Here is an 18722-nt window from a genome sequence, read left to right on the forward strand (position 1 = left end):
ATTCGTACACGAAAAAAGTTAAGAATAGCGGTAATATGCGATTTCCTTAGCTTTGTCTGGTCGGCTCGAAGTGGCATCAAGTCGCAGCGACGCCTTGCAGATGCGTTCCATTACTTGGGCCCGAAGATGTCTTTTCAGCTGTCAACGTATATAGGCTGTCTCCGATGCTGGCCAAAATTGGAACACACCCCTAGTGTCCATCGCCACAGAGACAGACGCCCGCCTCACCCCTCTCCCCACCCCTCGCACGGAAAGCGGCATCACCGAAAGTGACCTACAGAGAGTTCGCGTCCTCACTTCTATTAATAGGAACACGCGAGCGCGTGGCCGGAAGTGCCATCCGCGTCGCCAGCCTGCTGATTACCAGCGCAGATACCGGCGAGGTTACGGGCGCGCACTGCAAAAACCACAGGGTTAGGTCGCATCCGCAAACGTGCAAGATATGATTCACGGCATCGACATGTGCTGCCTTGATCCCATATGCACGGGCAGACATCACGATGACGCAGCTCAATATGGACGTCAGAGGCGGCTATGCGGCGCGCGCTCGTAACCCAGCCTGCCGTCTGCACCGTTGATTTTCTGCAGAAGGTGCGGCCTGCCGCGAACTCGCATCTGCCCCGTAAGAGATCCTAAGTAACGAGACCGGGTCTGCTGCGTAGGCTATGAGCGAAATAGAGACAAGCTTGTTATTTTGTCGATTAATTTGATGCATTGGTAGTATATGACCGTAATCTCGCCTTTCTGCAGCCATTGCCATTTTTTAGTGATAATTTTTTTTTACGCAATTGTTTTTTGCAAGCCGTTCGGCTGTAAGAAATGAGGAATGATGCAGCAGCATGGAGCAACAAAGCAACCTGACTTTTCTGGTTCGCTTGGGAAAAACCACGTCAGAAGCACCCCAAATGTGTCTGCAAGAGGACGGAGATGACACCATCTCGCGCACACGTGTGTTTGAGTGGCACAAGAGGTTTTAGGAGGGTTGCCAAGAAGTGGAAGATGACTCAAGAAGCGGGAGGCCTTCAACAAGCAGGAATTACGGTGGCATCTACCGTGTAATGCTGGTGTTGTGTGCTTGCAGCCGTTTGACTGTTCGGATGATCGCCAGCTGCAGTTTAACATGTGAGAGGACAGTGTTTGTAGGATAAATAGTGAAGATTTGGGCCTGCGAAAAAATCTGTGAAACGATGGCTGCTGAATTCTGATCAGAAAGAGCTGCCCATGCCCATGTGTCTGAATATCATCGCACGCCTTCAAACTGAGCCAGATTTGCTTTGCCGATTCATTACCGGTGATGAGACGTTGATTTTTTAGTATAACACCGAATTCAAGCACCGGAGCTGTCAACGGAAGTATCCGTTGTAGCCAAGGCCGAAGAGAGCAAGGCAGTCCAGTTCCAAAGTGAAAGTCGTGCGGTTCGTTCTTCTTTTTAAAAAAATATTTATGGAGTACTAGTAGTTGTAGCAAACTTTATATTGCCGCTGGGCCAGACGATAAATCAGCAAGCTTAAAAAAAATTATGCTGCGTTTGCTTCGTTCCGTACGCGAGCTGAGACCGGAGTTGTGTCGGAACAAATGGTGGCTGCTGGCATCGAGAGAACGCACCAAGTGACAACGCATTCAGCGTCCGGCAGTTTCTGGCCAAGAGGAACGTCGCCGTTCTAGAACGACCTGGTGCCATTCTGAAAATTCACTCCAAGTGAATACGCCTTGAAAACTCACCGGCTGCAATTCGTAAATTGCCGTATGTGCCGCAAAGTAATTAAGAAGTTAATTAATTAATTTTCGTTAATTAATAGAATATGTGTTCTGACTTCTCGTTAAAGCAATGCCCGCCTCTCTGAATAATCCGGCTCAGGAACTAGAATTATGTTAGCGGCAACAGGCGAATTCTTAAAAATTCTGTTAAACCTGAAAATGATCTCCCCGTATTATTAGGATTTCTCCGGTGCTTGGGCGGCATCGAGCCCGCATCATACATATTCAAACTTCTCTGAATGCATACTTACTCAAGCGCCACGCGCGCACTTCGCGGCAGCTTAGCTGAATGACCCAGCCATGTCCAGAGCGAAGCGAGAGAGGAGGAGCCCGGGCTGCATATTAGCCTGACACATGACACGCCTCTCTGGTGGCAATATGGTGTGTCACTACTTTGCTTCATTATAGAGTCCTAGATTAGGGGGGCCCTACGCTTGCGTCCCCCCAATCTAAAACTCTCTATTGCTAATCGCACTAACGTCGACATTCATCGTGAGATGGGTGCTGCATGCTGCAATGTGTTTCTTTTTTTCCAGTTCAATTTAATAAAAAGCGATTTTGGCAGGATGGTGTTCAGGCGGTAAGATAAGCGCGCTTTAGGTCTCAATAGCCTGCGAGAGTTTGGTAAGTGAAAGTCCTGCCTATAGCTGCAGCTTCAAAGAGTTTATTTCTCTGTCGTTCATATTTAGTGAGATAACTCACGCTGATGACATGCTCATCACTGCATTCCGTGGTTTCTCTGTCTTTGTGTAGCGGGTACCTGTGGATTGAAGCAAGACTCACGCTGTCCTGCTGAAAGTGCGCTTTGATCAACTATAGAAGTGAGCGAGTACAAGCAATAAATGATTATTGCAAATATGAGAGGGGCGCGAAGTACGAAGACAAAGCACAACTCGCCCAGCTTTCCCCACCGAGTGAAAACGCTGAGAGCGCTGCCGAGTTTGTGATTCCAGTCGAAGGTTTTGCTGGCGTCCCGTGACGCGAATGACGTCCACCGAACGGATATTTCGCCGGTCTCTGCGGCGCCCCCGCGAGGACAGTTCTGCTGGGCTGTGCTGCCGTATAGTTTGGCCTCGCGGCTGCAACGGCAGCGCCAGCGACCGATGTGAGCTGATCTGATTTTAAAGCGCGGAACCGTGGGAGGGATGCCAAGGCCTCGGCGGTGAGGCCGCGTCCCCTTTCGCGCGCACTCTCAGCCTGATCACGGGAAGCGGCCTAATCGGCGCCCGAGTCACGCTAAACAGTGACGAATATCGATGGTGCCACGAGCGAGGAAACGGCTGAGCTGGGCACAAAGAAACGTCGGTGCCGGCACGCGGCTTCGGAAAACTCCGATCAATCAATCAATAATTTTGTCAAGGGAGAGTAATGGCTGGAGCGGAGAAAAATAATCTGCGCGAGACGGGTTAAAGGGCTGCGCTACGCCCAGCAAAGCGTAGGTTATATATATATATATATATATATATATATATATATATATATATATATATATATATATATATATATATATATATATATATGAGAGCTAGAGCGAAAATAGAGAGAGGGAGGGAGCGACTAAGAACGTTTTCACGTCAGCACGCAGCGACAGCAGCCTTGACGAATAAGCTCACAAAAAAAAAAAAAAAAAAGAAGACCAGGCGCCTTGCGAGACAGAAGCCAAGCGGGCCAAGCCGAATACCGTGTTGCGTGCGTTGACGTGAGGAGAAGCTCGCCTGTGCTTCGGTATTTGTTGTTTGGGATGGAAAAAAAAACGCAAGCGATGTTTCGCCTTCTATTATTTCAAAACCTTTGAACAGAATGTTGACGTCGACAAGCGAGCACTCTTGTTCGTTCTTGTTCCCAGTTAGTCTCGAGCCACCTGCGCTGCGAAGCCTTATTGTTGCTGTCGTTGCGTTCGCGCTCTCGCTCATGTAAAAGTGAGTGAGTTCTGGCATAGCCGTGCTCGGGGGACGTGGGGACCTTTCTTTTTCTTTTTTTTTCGTAGCGCTGAGTAGTTCACAGTATCTAAGAAAATTAGGCACCCAGAAACCGAGAAATGGACACTCGTAGCTCGGTTGGTTCTTTCCTGTCGTGTTACTATTTCGTGCTCGATAAACGCACCGTCTGGGATCTTGAAAGTGTAAAAGCGCACAAAGACGAGAACGAAGAGAGTGGAAAGGACGAGGCGCTTACTCACAATTGAAAATTTTCAGAGGGGACGGGACGAGGCGCTTACTCACAAGTGAAAAAATTTCAGGGCCGGTATTTTGTAGCGATGCCTTTTCCGATTCTACGCTTTTCCAGGCTTTTCGCGCTTGGCCACTGGTCAGAGCGACGGTCTGCCCACATTATCAACGCGATGAGGCGGCCGTGTGTGGTGGATGATAAGAATAGCATATAATAAGGCATAAGGCATCGCTACAAAATAGCGGCCCAGTTGTACTCACAAGTGAAAGATTTTCAGTTGTGAGTAAGCGCCTCATCCTGTACACTCTTTTCGTTCTCGCCGAGCCAGAACACACAGCCTAGAGAGCGGTGAAAGCAAAATGGGAGAGACGCGACAAAAAATTTGCCGCGACGTCTGCGATCGCGTATCACGAGGCAAGAGTGTTTGAGATTTAAAAATCTCCAAGTGTGCACGCCCCGCGTGGTGTGTGGAATTCAGACGAACGATTGAACGTGGGTCCTTGTGGTTCAACAAAGGATACAACAAGAGCGGAGAGTCCCATAGAGCCCAGCGGCCGAACTGACTACAGCGCACCAGGCCGCCGACATTAATACTGTTACGTTTCGCCTACAACGCGCGGTAATGCCGGCGCGGATGCAACGGACGCCGGGGCTTCGCTCAAAGCGGCAGACATTTTGGCCCGTTCGACGCCGCCGCAACGCCTCCCCGCCAAGCGTGTCCAGGCGTGTTTCAGTGCCACGTGTCTTCGTATGTGCGTGTGTGTGTGTGTGCCCACGCTTGTCAAAGCGCGGCAGCCGGGGAGCGGAGCTCCCCAAGTGAGGAGCCAGCAGGTCTGTCCGTCGGCGGGTTGGCGATGCGTCACTACACTCGGCTCACCATGTCTCTCGGCTCGACCGTGCGCGCCGTCGTGGGCTCATGCTCCGCCGTCGCGTGGGCTCATCCCGTGACCTTCCTTCTGGCCCGCGACGCCGAGAGTATAAGAGCAGCTGCCCCCGGACGCCAGGAGAGACTCCGATTTGTACTGTTGAGTTACGTGCTCTCCCGTCTCTCCACTTCGGTCGACCTGACCGGCCGCTCTTTTGCTATGTTAGAATAAACAAGTTGTTCTGTTACCAGTCTTCTCATGCTTTGCCGGGACCTTCGGATGCTTCCAGTGCCCCAGGCCGCCAGGCCAACGCTACCCTTGGGGCTTGCGACCCATTCGCAATAACGGGCGCCAGCACCGAGACCCCAACAATACCTGGACCACACTTGCGATTTCGGTTTTGGGCGCGCGTTTTGAACGCTAGCTGGAACGCGTTACGCTGGCTGCGCTGATCGGTGCGGCATTTGTTTTTGTTTGTTTTTCTACTACCCAACTAACACACAGGGTGTGAGTTATAGACACGTTTACACCCTTTTTCACTTTTAAGGATGTAAATTATTTTACAGTGTACCCAGTGTCTTGGGTCCCCAATTCTAAAACATTCTATTGACCTGTCACTAGGTAAAGCAAGAAACGTAAGTCACGAAGTTTAACATAAATTACACGCAGATATGTTTAGTTTTGGCGGGAAAGAATGAAGAAAATAAAACAATGTGTGTTGAATTCATTTAACATACTTTTTTTTTTCGATGATCGCGGCATTAATACTAGCGTGACCTATTTCCTGTTGCCAGTTTTCGCCGAGTGTCCCCTCTTGTCGAATTTCTTCCTCTATGGTCGTAGTGCCCTCTGGCCGGCGTAAGGCGCCTATACGTAGTTTGGGTTTTATAATAACTTCGGTTTCGTGATTTCTGCTGACATTTGTGGATGTAGTGCTCGTTTGTTGTCTACTGTCAGTATGGATCACCAATTAGCCCAGGTATCGCCACCTTGTTCCTTTGAGCATGCGCGGCGCGTGTGCGCGTCATAAGAAGCGGAAAGCGCGCGCATTTATAGAAAGCGCTTTTTCGCGTCTCAAATGTGCAGCTTCTTTAGCCCATAGGTTGTCCTGAGCTGTGAGCCCGGAAACAGACACACAGCAATCAGCTGGCAGCTTACGCTCGTAGTAATCACAGATAGTAAAAAAAAAATAATAATAATAAAGTGCAAAATTAAAACGATAACAAAAAGACAGTGTGTAGGACAGGCTCCAACTTAGGCATGCGTTGTGTTGCCCTCGTCTTCTTGTGCTAATTCAATGCGAAGCAGTCTTTGCGAATTCGTTTTGAATCTATCTATCTATCTATCTATCTATCTATCTATCTATCTATCTATCTATCTATCTATCTATCTATCTATCTATCTGTCTGTCTGTCTGTCTGTCTGTCTGTCTGTCTGTCTGTCTGTCTGTCTGTCTGTCGATCTGTCTGTCGGTCTGTCTGTCTGTCTGTCTGTCCACCTCCATCGTGGTCGTTTCTTGAACTGGTTATATATCAGAATGGGCATGGGTCGGCATCATATGCATGCGTACATAACATGACTTGGACGTCATGACATCAATGACATGACATATTTGTCAGGGCATGTATGTTATGATATTAATGGTACGAATGACATGATGCCATCGTGGCCGTTTAAGTCAATATATATCTGCGTAGGAACGAAATGCATGCATAACCTGACATGGAAGACATGACATGGCTTAAATGTCATGATATGAAGACGAGACATCCAAGCGCATGCCACGTCATGATATCAATGATATCGCATGCTGGTCACGGTATGTATGTCATGACACAAATGCTATGAATGCCATGATGATGCCATGGTCGTTTTTAACTCAATGTATACATATCTGGATATGAATGGCATGACATGCGTGAAATGACATGTATGCCATAAGTTGCATGACATCAATGACAATACATGCATGAGCATCTCATTCTTGTCATCTGATGCACTCATATCTCTCGCCACCCATATCCTGATACATATCCAGTTAAAAAATGACAACAATGCTTTCACCCATGTCATTCATGACAATCACCTTAAGTAATTCATGTGATACATGTCATTTAATTCATGTCATGGATATCGTGACGTATAACTTGTTATAAGATGGAACTGACATGAAGGACAATCATGGCATAAAATGAATGTCATAAATGTGATAGCTATAATGGATTGAATGACATGCATTTTTTAACTGGATATATTCTAGACATGCGTGTAATGACATGCATGTGGGACATTAATGACATGTGATGCCATGTATGTCACAAAATGTCATGACATGAATGTAATGGTCTGTATTTTCTAAAGGACACTCGCCGTTGTTGCTTAGTGGATATGGTGTTCGATCTCGCGCACGAAGTTGCGGGATCGAATCCCGGCCACGGCGGCCGCATTTCGAAGGGGGCCAAATGCGAAATCACCCGTGTACTTAGATTTAGGTGCACGTTAAATAACCCCAGGTGGTCAAAATTTCCGGAGTCCCCCACTACGGCGTGCCTCATAATCATATGGTGGTTTTGGCCCGTAAAGCTCCGTAATCTAACTTTCTAAAGGACTTTTTATCGTGGTGTTCTAATCTTCCGTGACACGATCTTCTCAGAGCTCATATCGTGAATTGCTTTTATGGTGTGAAAAATGAATAAAAAGACTTCACTGCTCGTCCTCATTGCTTTTCGAAGCGACACAATCTGCGCGTGCGCATTATGGTGCTCTTCAGCTGTAAGTCTAAACTTGATCGCTACGCACGTGGCTAATAGATGGCTTGCACTGACGTCATCGTAGACACCATGCTTGTGCACAGTCACGGTGGTGCGTGACGTCCCGTCGAAACTATCGATATGCTCTTACTGGCCTTAAAAACAAGTGCTTTACAAACGCGGCAGCGCGAAGTTCTTAGAACAAAGTTTTCCAGTATGCTAATCTTATAACGGTAGCTTGGTGAGAAATTTTCGAAGAAAATGCGGTAGTTATCTCGTATACGCGCCTCATGGGTGCTAGTTCCCTTTATCGCTTCTTGCTGCGAAGGGCAGCAGTAACGCAGCCCGCCTAGAATACGCGCGTAACCTGCCAACCTACTGCATCTCGACCGTCGTCTGTTCTAAGGCGCGAAAAAAAATAACAGCGTAACTTGGGTAGACCGCATCTCCATTTCGCTTCTTTACATAGGTCCAAGTGGAGCGAAGCATTCTACGAAAGTGTGCATGTATACCAAAGTCGGGAAACGAAGCCTCCAAGCTCTGGTAAGTTACTCTAGCAACTTATGCAAAACTCGACTGTGTGACGCCTACAGAGTGTTTCGTTCCGAAAGGCCCGTGCTGGCCTTTTCTTTTACTGCCTGCCTTGCAGGCCGAATCTGGCGATGTCTATCTTTTCACGGGCACGTTTCGTGTTTGAGCGGCGAACGCGCGCAGCTTTCGAGCCTGGCCCGGCGGCACTGATTTCCCATGACTCCGGCAGCAGAACCTTCGGAGGAGCCGGCGCCGGCCCGAAAAAGGGTGCGTTCGCGCCGCGCGGCCCCGCTCACGATAGGATCGCGAGGCAGCGCGCATATGCGCGCGCGCGCCACATGCGATGCTCGCCGAGGCAACACCCCGCGCGATGTGGCCGTAAAGAAGCAGCGAGCGAAGCGCGCGGCAAACGAAACGCCGCACAAAAGATGGGAGACGAGAAGACCGGGTGCCCGTCGGAGGGCGGTGGGGAGGGCAACCAGGGAGCAACACCGGTCTTTGCTATACGGCCCTTCGGGCGCGCAATATCTGACGACACTCCTCCCTCAGAAGCCGTGCAGGTCCGTGCTGCGTCCTCTTGTTTGCCTCTTCGGGGGAGCGCCGCCCGCATCCCACGCTCAGGAATGCGGAACTTCGCGATCAGACTCGATCGACTTTGAGCTTAATGTCGTGCTCGCAAGTTTCCATTTTGTCTGCCGCACTTTGCTTGCTTCTTTCTTTATGTGACTCCTATTGTGCGAAATTCTTTCTTTTCTTCTTTGGACTGTAATAACATTGCTATGTACGCGATGTTTCCGCGAATATAAGAGCGCATTATGCGCCCAAGAGTCCAAGGGCCGCGAAAAATAAATGGATACAAAATCGAGCGTCCTCAACGTCCTAGCGAATGCAGCACTCTGTCGCGGTGCGGCTGTTGTCACGGAGAGAGCATTTTAAAAGGGCCGAAAAGTGCGTGTCGCGTTTACGAGCGCGCACGCATTCGCTGTGCACGAATGCCGAAAGCGCCAAGGGAAAAGTTGTCGAGGGTGCCATCGGCGCTCTCATCCTTTTCTTCCTGCTGCTTGCATACACACAAGATGGAACCGAGTAGACACTTAGAGAACTCGCTGCTTTAGTTTGCGCTTTTAGTTTTCTTGTTGTCTGATCGGGGCTCGGAAAATGTCTTTCTAGTAGAAGGTTCCAGGTAAGTACAAAAATACGGTTTACTCCTGGAATTTGTTTTGTACAAAACAAAGGTGAATGAGCTCCTAGCTGTTTATTGAAGGTGCCTGATTAACACGCTGGCACTTAACGACTTGATAGAGGGCGGACACCTGTTTTTGTTAAAAGCGCTAGTAAGATCGCGATTCGGTTACTCGAATGGATGGAAATCGGACCACGCAGGTCAAACCGTGCTCCAGAAGTTCACGGTCGACGGCGAAAGAGCGGGGCCGTGAAAAACGAGAGCTTTTTGTTTGTATGTTTCTTTTTCCTCCCCCTCGTGTCGCGGTGCAAAGAACGCGGCACATGCGAACAGCCGCCGCAGGTGGGAAGTCTGCCCAGAGGCAGCCGGCACCCGTCGTTGCACGACTCTGACGGCGGGACGAGCAACGCCGACGCGGCGGCTGTGGTGGCACCGGTCCGCGTTCCCTCTCCCGGCGCGTCCCACAGTTGCCCGACTCCCGACCGCTTTTTCCTGCTGACGCAAGACGCAGCCAGTCTCGTAGCACGCCTCTCCGTCTACACTCGTCGGCGCACGAGCGACGCCATTCCGCACGACGCATCATCGGCCGATAGTTTCCTCGGTGACGGGATAAAAAAAAACCGCAGCGATAAGCCTCCTCGAGGGGGGCCCCACCCGACAACCCCTGGCCACAAGGCCGGGGCTCCCTCTCCACAAGAGCGCCACCACGGCCAGCGGCGGCAGCAGCCAGGTAAGCGGCCGTCCGGGTCTTGTTTACGGCTACCACTGGCGCGGCGTGCGATCGCGAAGCCCGCTGCCGCGCCTTTCGCCGCGATGTCTTGCCGCTGTTTTCGCCCGACGCGTGCACGTACGCGACGGAGCGGACCAGCAGCAGTCGTGACTTGCAACCGGCGGCCGCCGCCACCCCTGGCGGGCCCAGCTGAGGCCAGGTGAGGCTCGTTGGGAGATTTGCGTGCACTACATGCTACGGCGCTGCCCGGAGCAAAGCCACGGCGCTTTATCTGAGAGAGCGTGCGCTGCTTCGCGGAGGACCACCGCCCGTGCGAAGGGCATGTTTGCCAGGCTGTGTCCTGTTGCGTTCGGCTCGCGTTACCGCCTCGTGATGTGTCCGGGGAATCCGCAGCGCCGACGCGCGCTACCTAGCAGCTGGCCGCTTGGTCGGCGAGAGGCATGTGGTACCCACGATGCGTATTTCACTGTGAAGTGTACGAGTCGTTTTTCCGGTTTGAAGTCGGTGAGTCCGACCAGAGGGTCGTGTGAAATTCCACGGTGGTGTTTCGGCGCCATCAGGATACCTCTGTTCCCGTCGTTCTCAGCAGTGGGTACGTGCCGCTGACATTGCGCATCGGTGCTGGTTTACGTCAGACCTTCCTAGTCTGCTTCTTGTTCGAACCGTAAGTAAGACTGATTCCTCAAATGTGGCCCTTAAGTAGGCTGAGCTTTGTCATCGCTTAGCTTACGTCGCTGTCTAAGGCATAGTGTACTGGTGCTTGAAGGTGCGAGGAGAAGCGCTGTGCTTCCATCAACGCTGGCAGCATTGCGCTTGTGTTGGTTGGGCGCAGCGCTTGTCCTTCTTTTCGCTTGCACAGAGAGCATTTGTTTGCTCACCTGACTATACTATTACTTGTCAAACGCCTCCAATTAAAAACAAAACAAGAAACGGTACATACAGTTGTATTACTTATTATATCGTTTTGCGCCAACTTCTGTTCACCGATTATGTTTCGCTAATGCAGAAAGTTCCAACAGTGTCCGTCTAACTATGCGATTATTGTAACGTAGGCGTAATGTATGATCCGTATGTATACTCTCCGCCAATATGAAAGGGAATACTTCATGTGTGTTCCTCAAATTTATTTTCCTGTTGAAGAATCCCGCTCATGGAACCTTTTTCTCATTAAAATGAACGCAAAAGGAAACTTACCAACTTCGAATATAAATCCGGCGTTCCCTTTCATATTGGTGGAGAGTGTGCAGTGCCGGAAACTTAACATTTGCTCGATGCTTACAGCAATGTCCCACGATAACCACTGTGCTTTTTGCGAGTCTGTATATAGGGTGCTGTCCTTTAGGCCAAGATGCGTAACTTAATCACTAACGCAAGCGGTTGGTCACATGACGGTGCTGAAAGTATCCAAAACTTGCTCCTAATAGCACATGTCAGGTACGTAAAGGCTTTCAAGTGCCCTTAGCGTCCTGCCGTATTACCTTGCCGTTCGTTTATTGCATATCCTACGGCGCTTGGTAACCCTAAATAGGGCAAGCTTTACTCTGCTCGTGAACGCGCTACAACGATCATTTGTTCGTACGACCGATCCGAGTTCTTGTTTCACAATGGTGTCAGGATCCGCCACAAGAACGCGCAGGTGACTACACAGTTTCACCACGTTTCTAAGTGACAATGTCGCAACGAGGCTGCTAAACCATCGCAGCCGCGGCTCAGCCGTCCCAGCCCTATATAGAATGGCGCTCGCTGCGCCCCTTACACGCCCAACAAAGCCGTTTGCAACGACGAAGCTCCACGGAACGGTGACACAAATGACCAAGTTTCATTAATGTTTCGGGGAAGACCGTGTAAGGCAGCTACGACTAATTAAACTCGAAATACCTCGAGGGAGTGCATTTCTGGGAGCCACGTGCGGCATCCACGCGGCATCTCGACGCGACGCCTTCAATGCAGACGGTACGCTTCGCTCTAGTAAGCGACCTAAACGCTTCTGTACCCGCTGCGCGAAGTCGGGCGGAGACCGTAATCGTCTAATTGAAGGCTTCACGGCAGAATGCAGCTTCGTGGATGGTACATATACACTGGCTTCAAGGCCGCTCTTGAGGCCCCGTAATGGCCCTTGCCAAGCGTGGAGCCAGCCGTGTTCACTCACCTGCGCTAACGCCCGTTATTTGGCGCGTGTTTATATAGAGCCATCAATTGTGATTACAGGTGGCGCTTGTGAGGAGCACAAGAAATGGGCTGGGCCGTAAGGAACAGATTAAAAGACTATGAAGCGGGTGGTTTTGGGTCACCAAAATCGGTCCCGTGTGGGACATTTGTGACAGCAGATAGAGAAATAGTGCGCGTTTGAGCATCTACTTCATTTTAATGGTTGTTGCGTTTCAGTGATTTTAGCCGCCGTTATCTTTGCACCTCTTAAACCGTTTAAGGTAACATGAGGAACGTTTGCATAAGAGGAGCACCAGTCACATTACGAAATGTTTACATCATTTTATGCGACGAACAAATGCAAGTTCTTGTTTTGTAACATTCAATGGGTGGCTAAATAAAACCTTCACAGCATTAGAAGATACACTTCCTTAACGACTGGAACGTATTCCTTGCAACTTTGGAGCGTTCGATGTAGTTTTGAAAATTTCTGCATGTCAGCACGTGCACGTGTGTATTCACGTTCCTGAGCGCTTCTTTTGGACCTGTTTACTCGGCAGCTTCGTGCCAGCACGCCACCTTCGCGTATATAAGTGAGCTCTGTCATGTTGTGGGCCTATCTAAAAAAAAAAAAATGAATGGGCGTTCGTGCATTTAGTTGATGCGCCATAACTCAAGTTTTGCCTGTTTTTCTTTTACTCGTTTATGCAGTGACACCGCCGAGGTTATGAATGGCATAGAATTTCCGCTCCGCCCGACAGCGTGCAAAACAAAGAACCATAATTGTCTTCTCTAACAAGGGCTCGCCTCGTACAGCGGGTCAAGTTGACGGGTTTCGTGTTGAAGGCCTAGTCCCCGCGCTCATTGTTTACTGTGTGTCGACTCGAGTGAAAGGCAATATCTCAATATCTCTCGCTGACGCATGCATGCATGCGACTTGCACCGTGTGCGCCTGCAGACGCGTGCCCCCAATAACTCGGTCAGTGGACCGCGTATGCTGCCACATAACGAGCGAAACATTTCGCTTAAAATATCGCGATCTCGAATTACAAATAGTTTTGTTTGTTTCCAGCGAAAACGTGATCGCGTCTCACGGTAAGCGCCTTATGCATTGAGGGCCCCCTCATGTACTATCAGTGGTTACAAATGTGTTGCTCTATGTTCGAGTGGGTCAGTCTTATTTGCAACTCCGGTATTGATTATACCTTGATACGCTGTGTTCTCATTTGTAATTGTAGCACGAGCAGAACCGTTGACCGCGTAAAATATAATGCAGTATTTACGCTTGCACAAACCTTAAAGTGCTATGTAGTCATTGGAGCAATTATACCGCTTACGGCGCCGCGTATACTCTTCGGGGCTATAGTTTGTAAGTTGGGGAAAGTTCACGCCATACCGCGCCCTTGAAGCTCTGCGCGCGTACTTGGCGCCACCATTACATAACGAGAACTTGTCGGTTGCTTTATGAGCAGACACAGCAAATGAGAGAACGCGAGAACTTCGTTTGAAACTGTGAACTGCATATATTTACCCACGGGCCGAAATGCACAGTTGTGGTGTGTGGACTGCGAGTTGGGATTGCTCTTTCATATCTCACGCGCCACGCCACATGAGACACGGCAAGCGGCGTCTGTCATTGATCATGCTATGTTGTGCTCGGATGTGTGTACAAGACGAGTCGCGAGATGTTCAGACGACGTGGGAATAAACCGGGGGGGGGGGGGGGGGGGGGGCGTCTTTTTCTGTGACCCGGGTTCAATACGTTTGGACTTCAACCTAGCAGGACGCCTGGTAAGCGTAACACGGCGGCCTTTCACGACAGGCGGCTGCATTCGTGCTTGAAGAAACTTTGCTGCCCAAGTTTCGCAACGTCGCAAGACCACAACGTCACGCACTGTTTACTCTGGTTCACATGGGATCATGTGTGCTAGCTGTACACTGTCAACAGTAGCGACACGCCGTGGTTGCTTAATGCACGAGGTCTCGGGATCAAATCCCGGCCACGGCGGCCGCATTTCGATGGGGGCGAAATGCAAAGAAACACCCGTGCACTTAGATTTAGGCGTACGATAAAGAACCCCAGGTGGACAAAAGTAATCCGGAGTTCCCCGCTATGGCGTGCCTCATAACAAGGCCGTGGTTTTGGCACGTAAAGCACAATAATTTAATTTTAGTCAGCAGTAGCAGAGCCAAGATGTAATTTGTAGGGGATATTGAAGCAAAGTTTTTGGGAGTCAGGCCTCACAGTTCATCAGCCCAGAAAGCCGTTCGAGCGCTTCTTCAGTACCTGAAGGCAACTCCGCACTTGAATGCCCGACTGTAGACATGCTGCACCTATATAGTTTAGTGCATGTGAAAGTGCGATATAGACTCATGTCTTCTCTCTCTTCTTTCACTCCACCATACTCACGTGTCAGGTAACAAACAGGAATCAGTCTGGTTAACCTCCCTGCCTTTCCTCTCTCTCTCTTTGAAGCCTGATGCTGATTTCATTGCTTTTTTTAATTTTTTTTTTGGGGGGGGGGCGGCTGCTTATAATCTGCTTAATAGCCCGTCAGAATAGACATATATTTCAGCGTGAAGTATAGCAGCCGCCTTATAACGCGTAAAGTCAACTAATTAAAAACTCCGTAATAGTTAGATTTTTTGTTCAATAATGCTTTATTAACGGTTTACCTAGACAGAGCTAAGTAACTTGGAAGGACTCTTTAATTCCGTATATGTGAATGTTAAGATCGTGCATATTTTCTCCAACTTCGCAGCAAAACATGTTCCTTGAGTAAAAACCGAGCAGGACAGATGAAAAAAGGCAGTAGGCCAGACTTGCGCGATTACTCCGACACAGATTTACTGCGACAACAGCAGGCCCTCGCGGCGGACCACCTCGCCACCTTCTCGAGTACTGCGCACAACGTTGTCTGGGTCCGCTACAGTGGGGACTGCACGTGGTCCCCGAAATACACGCACAGACGCCAATAGAGAGGTTGCGTGTCGCTCAATATCTGCGATCCTTTCTCGGTAGCTGAGTGGTTAGCGCGGCTGGCTCCCATGTGCACGACCACGGTGACGTAATCGAATATATGAATTGACAGATGGACACAGCAAGCCAAATTTCTGGTTTTTAACTAGAAAAAGATCTTAAAAAAGCGCTCTTCCACTTAGCGATGAATGACATCTGCAACGGCGGAGAGCTGTGGGATGTCGGCTGCTCGTCAATTCTTGTTCTTTTTTTTTAACACTTGTTCAACTTGTACGGGGTCTGAGATTAACTATATACAGTGTACGGCTTCTGCCGACTAGCATCTGTACGGCTTCTCAGGATGTTCCTGCGGCTTGGATCCTCTGTTCGCATTGCTTGGACACTCCGTCGTAACCGCACCGAAGGGCTCTAGCCCCCTGCTTTTCTGAACCCACCATTACTTGCACACCGTCAAGCCTCTTACGTTGCACCTCTGGCGATCTCTGCCTACATAACCATTACGTCTTCGCCTCGAACTGATGCAACACCCCTGCGTGTTTTTTCTCGTAACGTGACTCCATCTTAAAGGAGCCATGAGGCATAACCTTCTGTCCATCTCTACGCCTACCCTTTGTTTTTCCTCCTTGTTTCTCCTCTTGTACATTTTTGACTTGAAGTCTCTATATGGGCCAACGTTGCTGTGTGCTCCGTCGTAACGCCTCTCTATAGCTGCCTGGCTCTCCCTAGCCCAGTCAATACAACCAATATCTGATTGGCAACGACCTTCTTTTGGCTCATATTCACCCTGCGTTGATGTCCTCCCTCAACCCTTGCCCTCACGTTTCGCCGTCATCTTCTCTCTCGCGCGTCGGCAACTCCGGTTTTACGAGTCTCGGACTGCGCAGACGCCACCGCCGTCGGAATCTGCGTAGCGCGTACTACAAATCCAGCACGAACTGCGAAGTTTGCAGGTTGCACGATAGCTCTGCGGCTATCGTATCCGGCGCGCGGCTTCTTATTGCCGCAGTGGCAACTCGGTATTTCGCAGCATATCCTATTCGAGCTGTCATGATGCCACGTGAATCGTGACCTCCTACTATTCTATGAATAGTGCGAACTGAATAACGCCAAGAGTCGATGCGCGCTGATTCGTCGCACTTGCGCGAGTAATTTTCGTCCCTAGCCGGGTTCTTCTGCGCTTGGCCGATCGGTGTGACGTTTCGAGGACAGCAGACACGAAACAAGGTGGCAAGAAGCCGTTGGCGGGGACGACGACGGGGAGAAAACTCTCTCAAAATGGCGCTGAAATCGTCCGCGTGTCGCGGTCGACCTGCTGCTGTTGCTGCCTTGGATGCCGGCCAAATGGAGAGGCGTCGTCGTCGGTCGCAGATAAACACGAACGCCCGGAATGCCTTCTAAGCGACGCGAAGAAGAAAAAGACAAAATAACGAAGAAAAAGCAACGGCGCCGCGAAACGCAACCGTCCTCGACGGAAAGACTAGTGCGGCTCGCTGCGATTTCAAGACTGAAATCAGCAATATCGTTTTGCCTTTATGCATTCCGTACTGCTCGGACGTGGAAGTAGTCCTATCGGCGTGTAGCGGTCTGGCATTGTTGGATCTTGCATGCGGTCACGAAGACGGAGGCCACGTGAAAGGAAGGTACGTGTATACAGGGCAGTGTTACAGTTACAAAGGGAAGAGTCGCGTTCACAAATTCGCTGGCACCGTATTAAATAAATCTTCAACACCTTTTTTTCTTTCGCGGCAAATATCCAATGAAGTTTTCGCACCTCCTTGCCACGAGCACATGCGAAGCGGAGGTGCCAGCACAGCTCCGTTGCCCCAGTCCCATTGAGGGCTTCGGTCTGGAGATGTGGAGTGTTTACTCCTGTAGAGGAGGTGAGGCTGGACCTCTGGCATGCCCCAGAAAACATAGCGTCCGGTACAGCGAGATAGGCTAGGAAGACGATCTTCTCGTGCTCTGGCAAAACATTAGTCCGTCGTTCCGGCCCGCTCGGAACCAAAGTTCGTCACGGCGGGAACAGCAACCTAACTTGAAGAAGACCGGCGCAGTGGCGCTAGAAAGTTGACCTCGGTGTTGACAGCAAACAAGAGCATTCCCGTCAACCGCGTTTGCGGCGCTGAGAATGTCGTATATTCACCGAGGAGCCAGCAATCGTGTCTGCCCGTCCATGAATGTGCAGACATGCAGACATTTATCTCAGTACAACGTTCGCTGCTAGTACAAGGTATACGGAACTCCTCGGTCGTAGAAGTCCCGGACATCTGTGCAACTGTACAAGTCGTCAAGCACCGCGGAATGTTATGTCGTCCCATGGCAATATGCAACACGAGGAGTTATATGTTAGGGATTACAGCGAATGTTATATGCAGGTGCCACTATACAGTAATGACCTCACGGATTATTCGGTTGGTGATGGTATATGGAGGCTGTAGGGTCACGACGTATAGTCGCACTTATAGTACGTGTTCTATATACATAGGGTGTATCACGTAACCTGAACCAAATTTAAAAAGAGTGCTACACCTTACATAAATATCAAGGGCATATTGTTTGTGGTCTTGAGCTACTATTTTTTGAAGCATGATTTGTTGGCCAATTAGTTACGTTTAATGACATATCTTAAACGTAAGTTTTAGGCCATAAGTTTTATTGGAAAAGCTGTAGCGCGAAACAACCTTGTTGTGTCGCTTGTGGCTGGGAGTGGCGTTCACGAACGCATACTCCTACCGTATGGGAATGGCCGAGAGCCCGATGTGCGACTCTTGTGGGTGCGAGGAGACCATCGAGTACCTATTGTGTACCTGCTCTCGCTACGATGTCCAACGCCTCTCTCTGCGGGCAACTTTACGCCGACTGGACTCGAGACCGTTGACCGAGTTAAAGATACTCGGGCCGTGGCCACACCCGTTACTGGCTCGAAAAGCGATTCGTGCACTAGTGCAGTACTTGAAGTGCACCGGCTTAAGAGACCGTTTATAGTGTCCTTGTGTATGGTGTCCCTCCCACGTACTCAGTGCTTACTCTCTCCCTTTCCTCCTCTCTATTCCCCTTTCCCCCACCCCCAGTGTAGGGTAGCAAACCGGATGCTGTTCTGGTTGACCTCCCTGCCTTTCCTATCCTTGTTTTCTCTCCCTTTCTCTGTAGCGCGGTTTCGGAAATACTTAATGAAGCTGTTTCCATGACGCTATCTATCTTGCGGTTCTTTTACTGCTTGCGCTAGAGATCGAAGCTCGCGAAGTATGAAAGGAATCGCGTTACTGCGTGCTTACGCGTCTGGCTGCAACGTTCTCAATCGCGTTTCCAAAAAACGCAGCTAAGGTGCCTGTCGAAAGCCGACAAATGTGTTTGCTTACGTGTTCAGCGCCGGTGTGTCACTTGTCATTTAGGACCGTGGCGGATTTCGACCGTCGTGATGAAGGTTGTGACGTACACTGAACGCCGTGGCCATCTTTTTTCTTTTCTTTTGCGAGATGGGCATGCGGGCTTGTTTCTTTCGAAACACGATTGAGAGCGCTGCAATCCGCAGCGAGCGTACTGTGACGACTTTTTCTTATTTCGCGGTATTTCTGAACAATACGAAAAAAAAAATAAAACATACACG

At 49.9% G+C, this 18722-nt stretch overlaps 1 protein-coding gene across 4 annotated transcripts in view; it reads left to right on the forward strand.

The window, feature by feature from the left end:
* The first annotated feature begins 7945 nt into the window (after positions 1–7945).
* LOC126545415 (uncharacterized) overlaps positions 7946–18722 on the forward strand; it is a 55139-nt gene continuing 44362 nt past the window's right edge. Inside the window, exon 1 of one of the 4 annotated variants that reach the window (XM_055061575.2) lies at positions 7946–8086. The gene's annotated coding sequence lies outside the window, so the exon portion shown is untranslated. The other 3 variants (XM_055061572.2, XM_055061574.2, XM_055061573.2) reach the window with 3 other exon arrangements.

This window comes from Dermacentor andersoni, chromosome 1, assembly GCF_023375885.2.
Source record: "Dermacentor andersoni chromosome 1, qqDerAnde1_hic_scaffold, whole genome shotgun sequence".
Taxonomy (NCBI): domain Eukaryota; kingdom Metazoa; phylum Arthropoda; class Arachnida; order Ixodida; family Ixodidae; genus Dermacentor; species Dermacentor andersoni.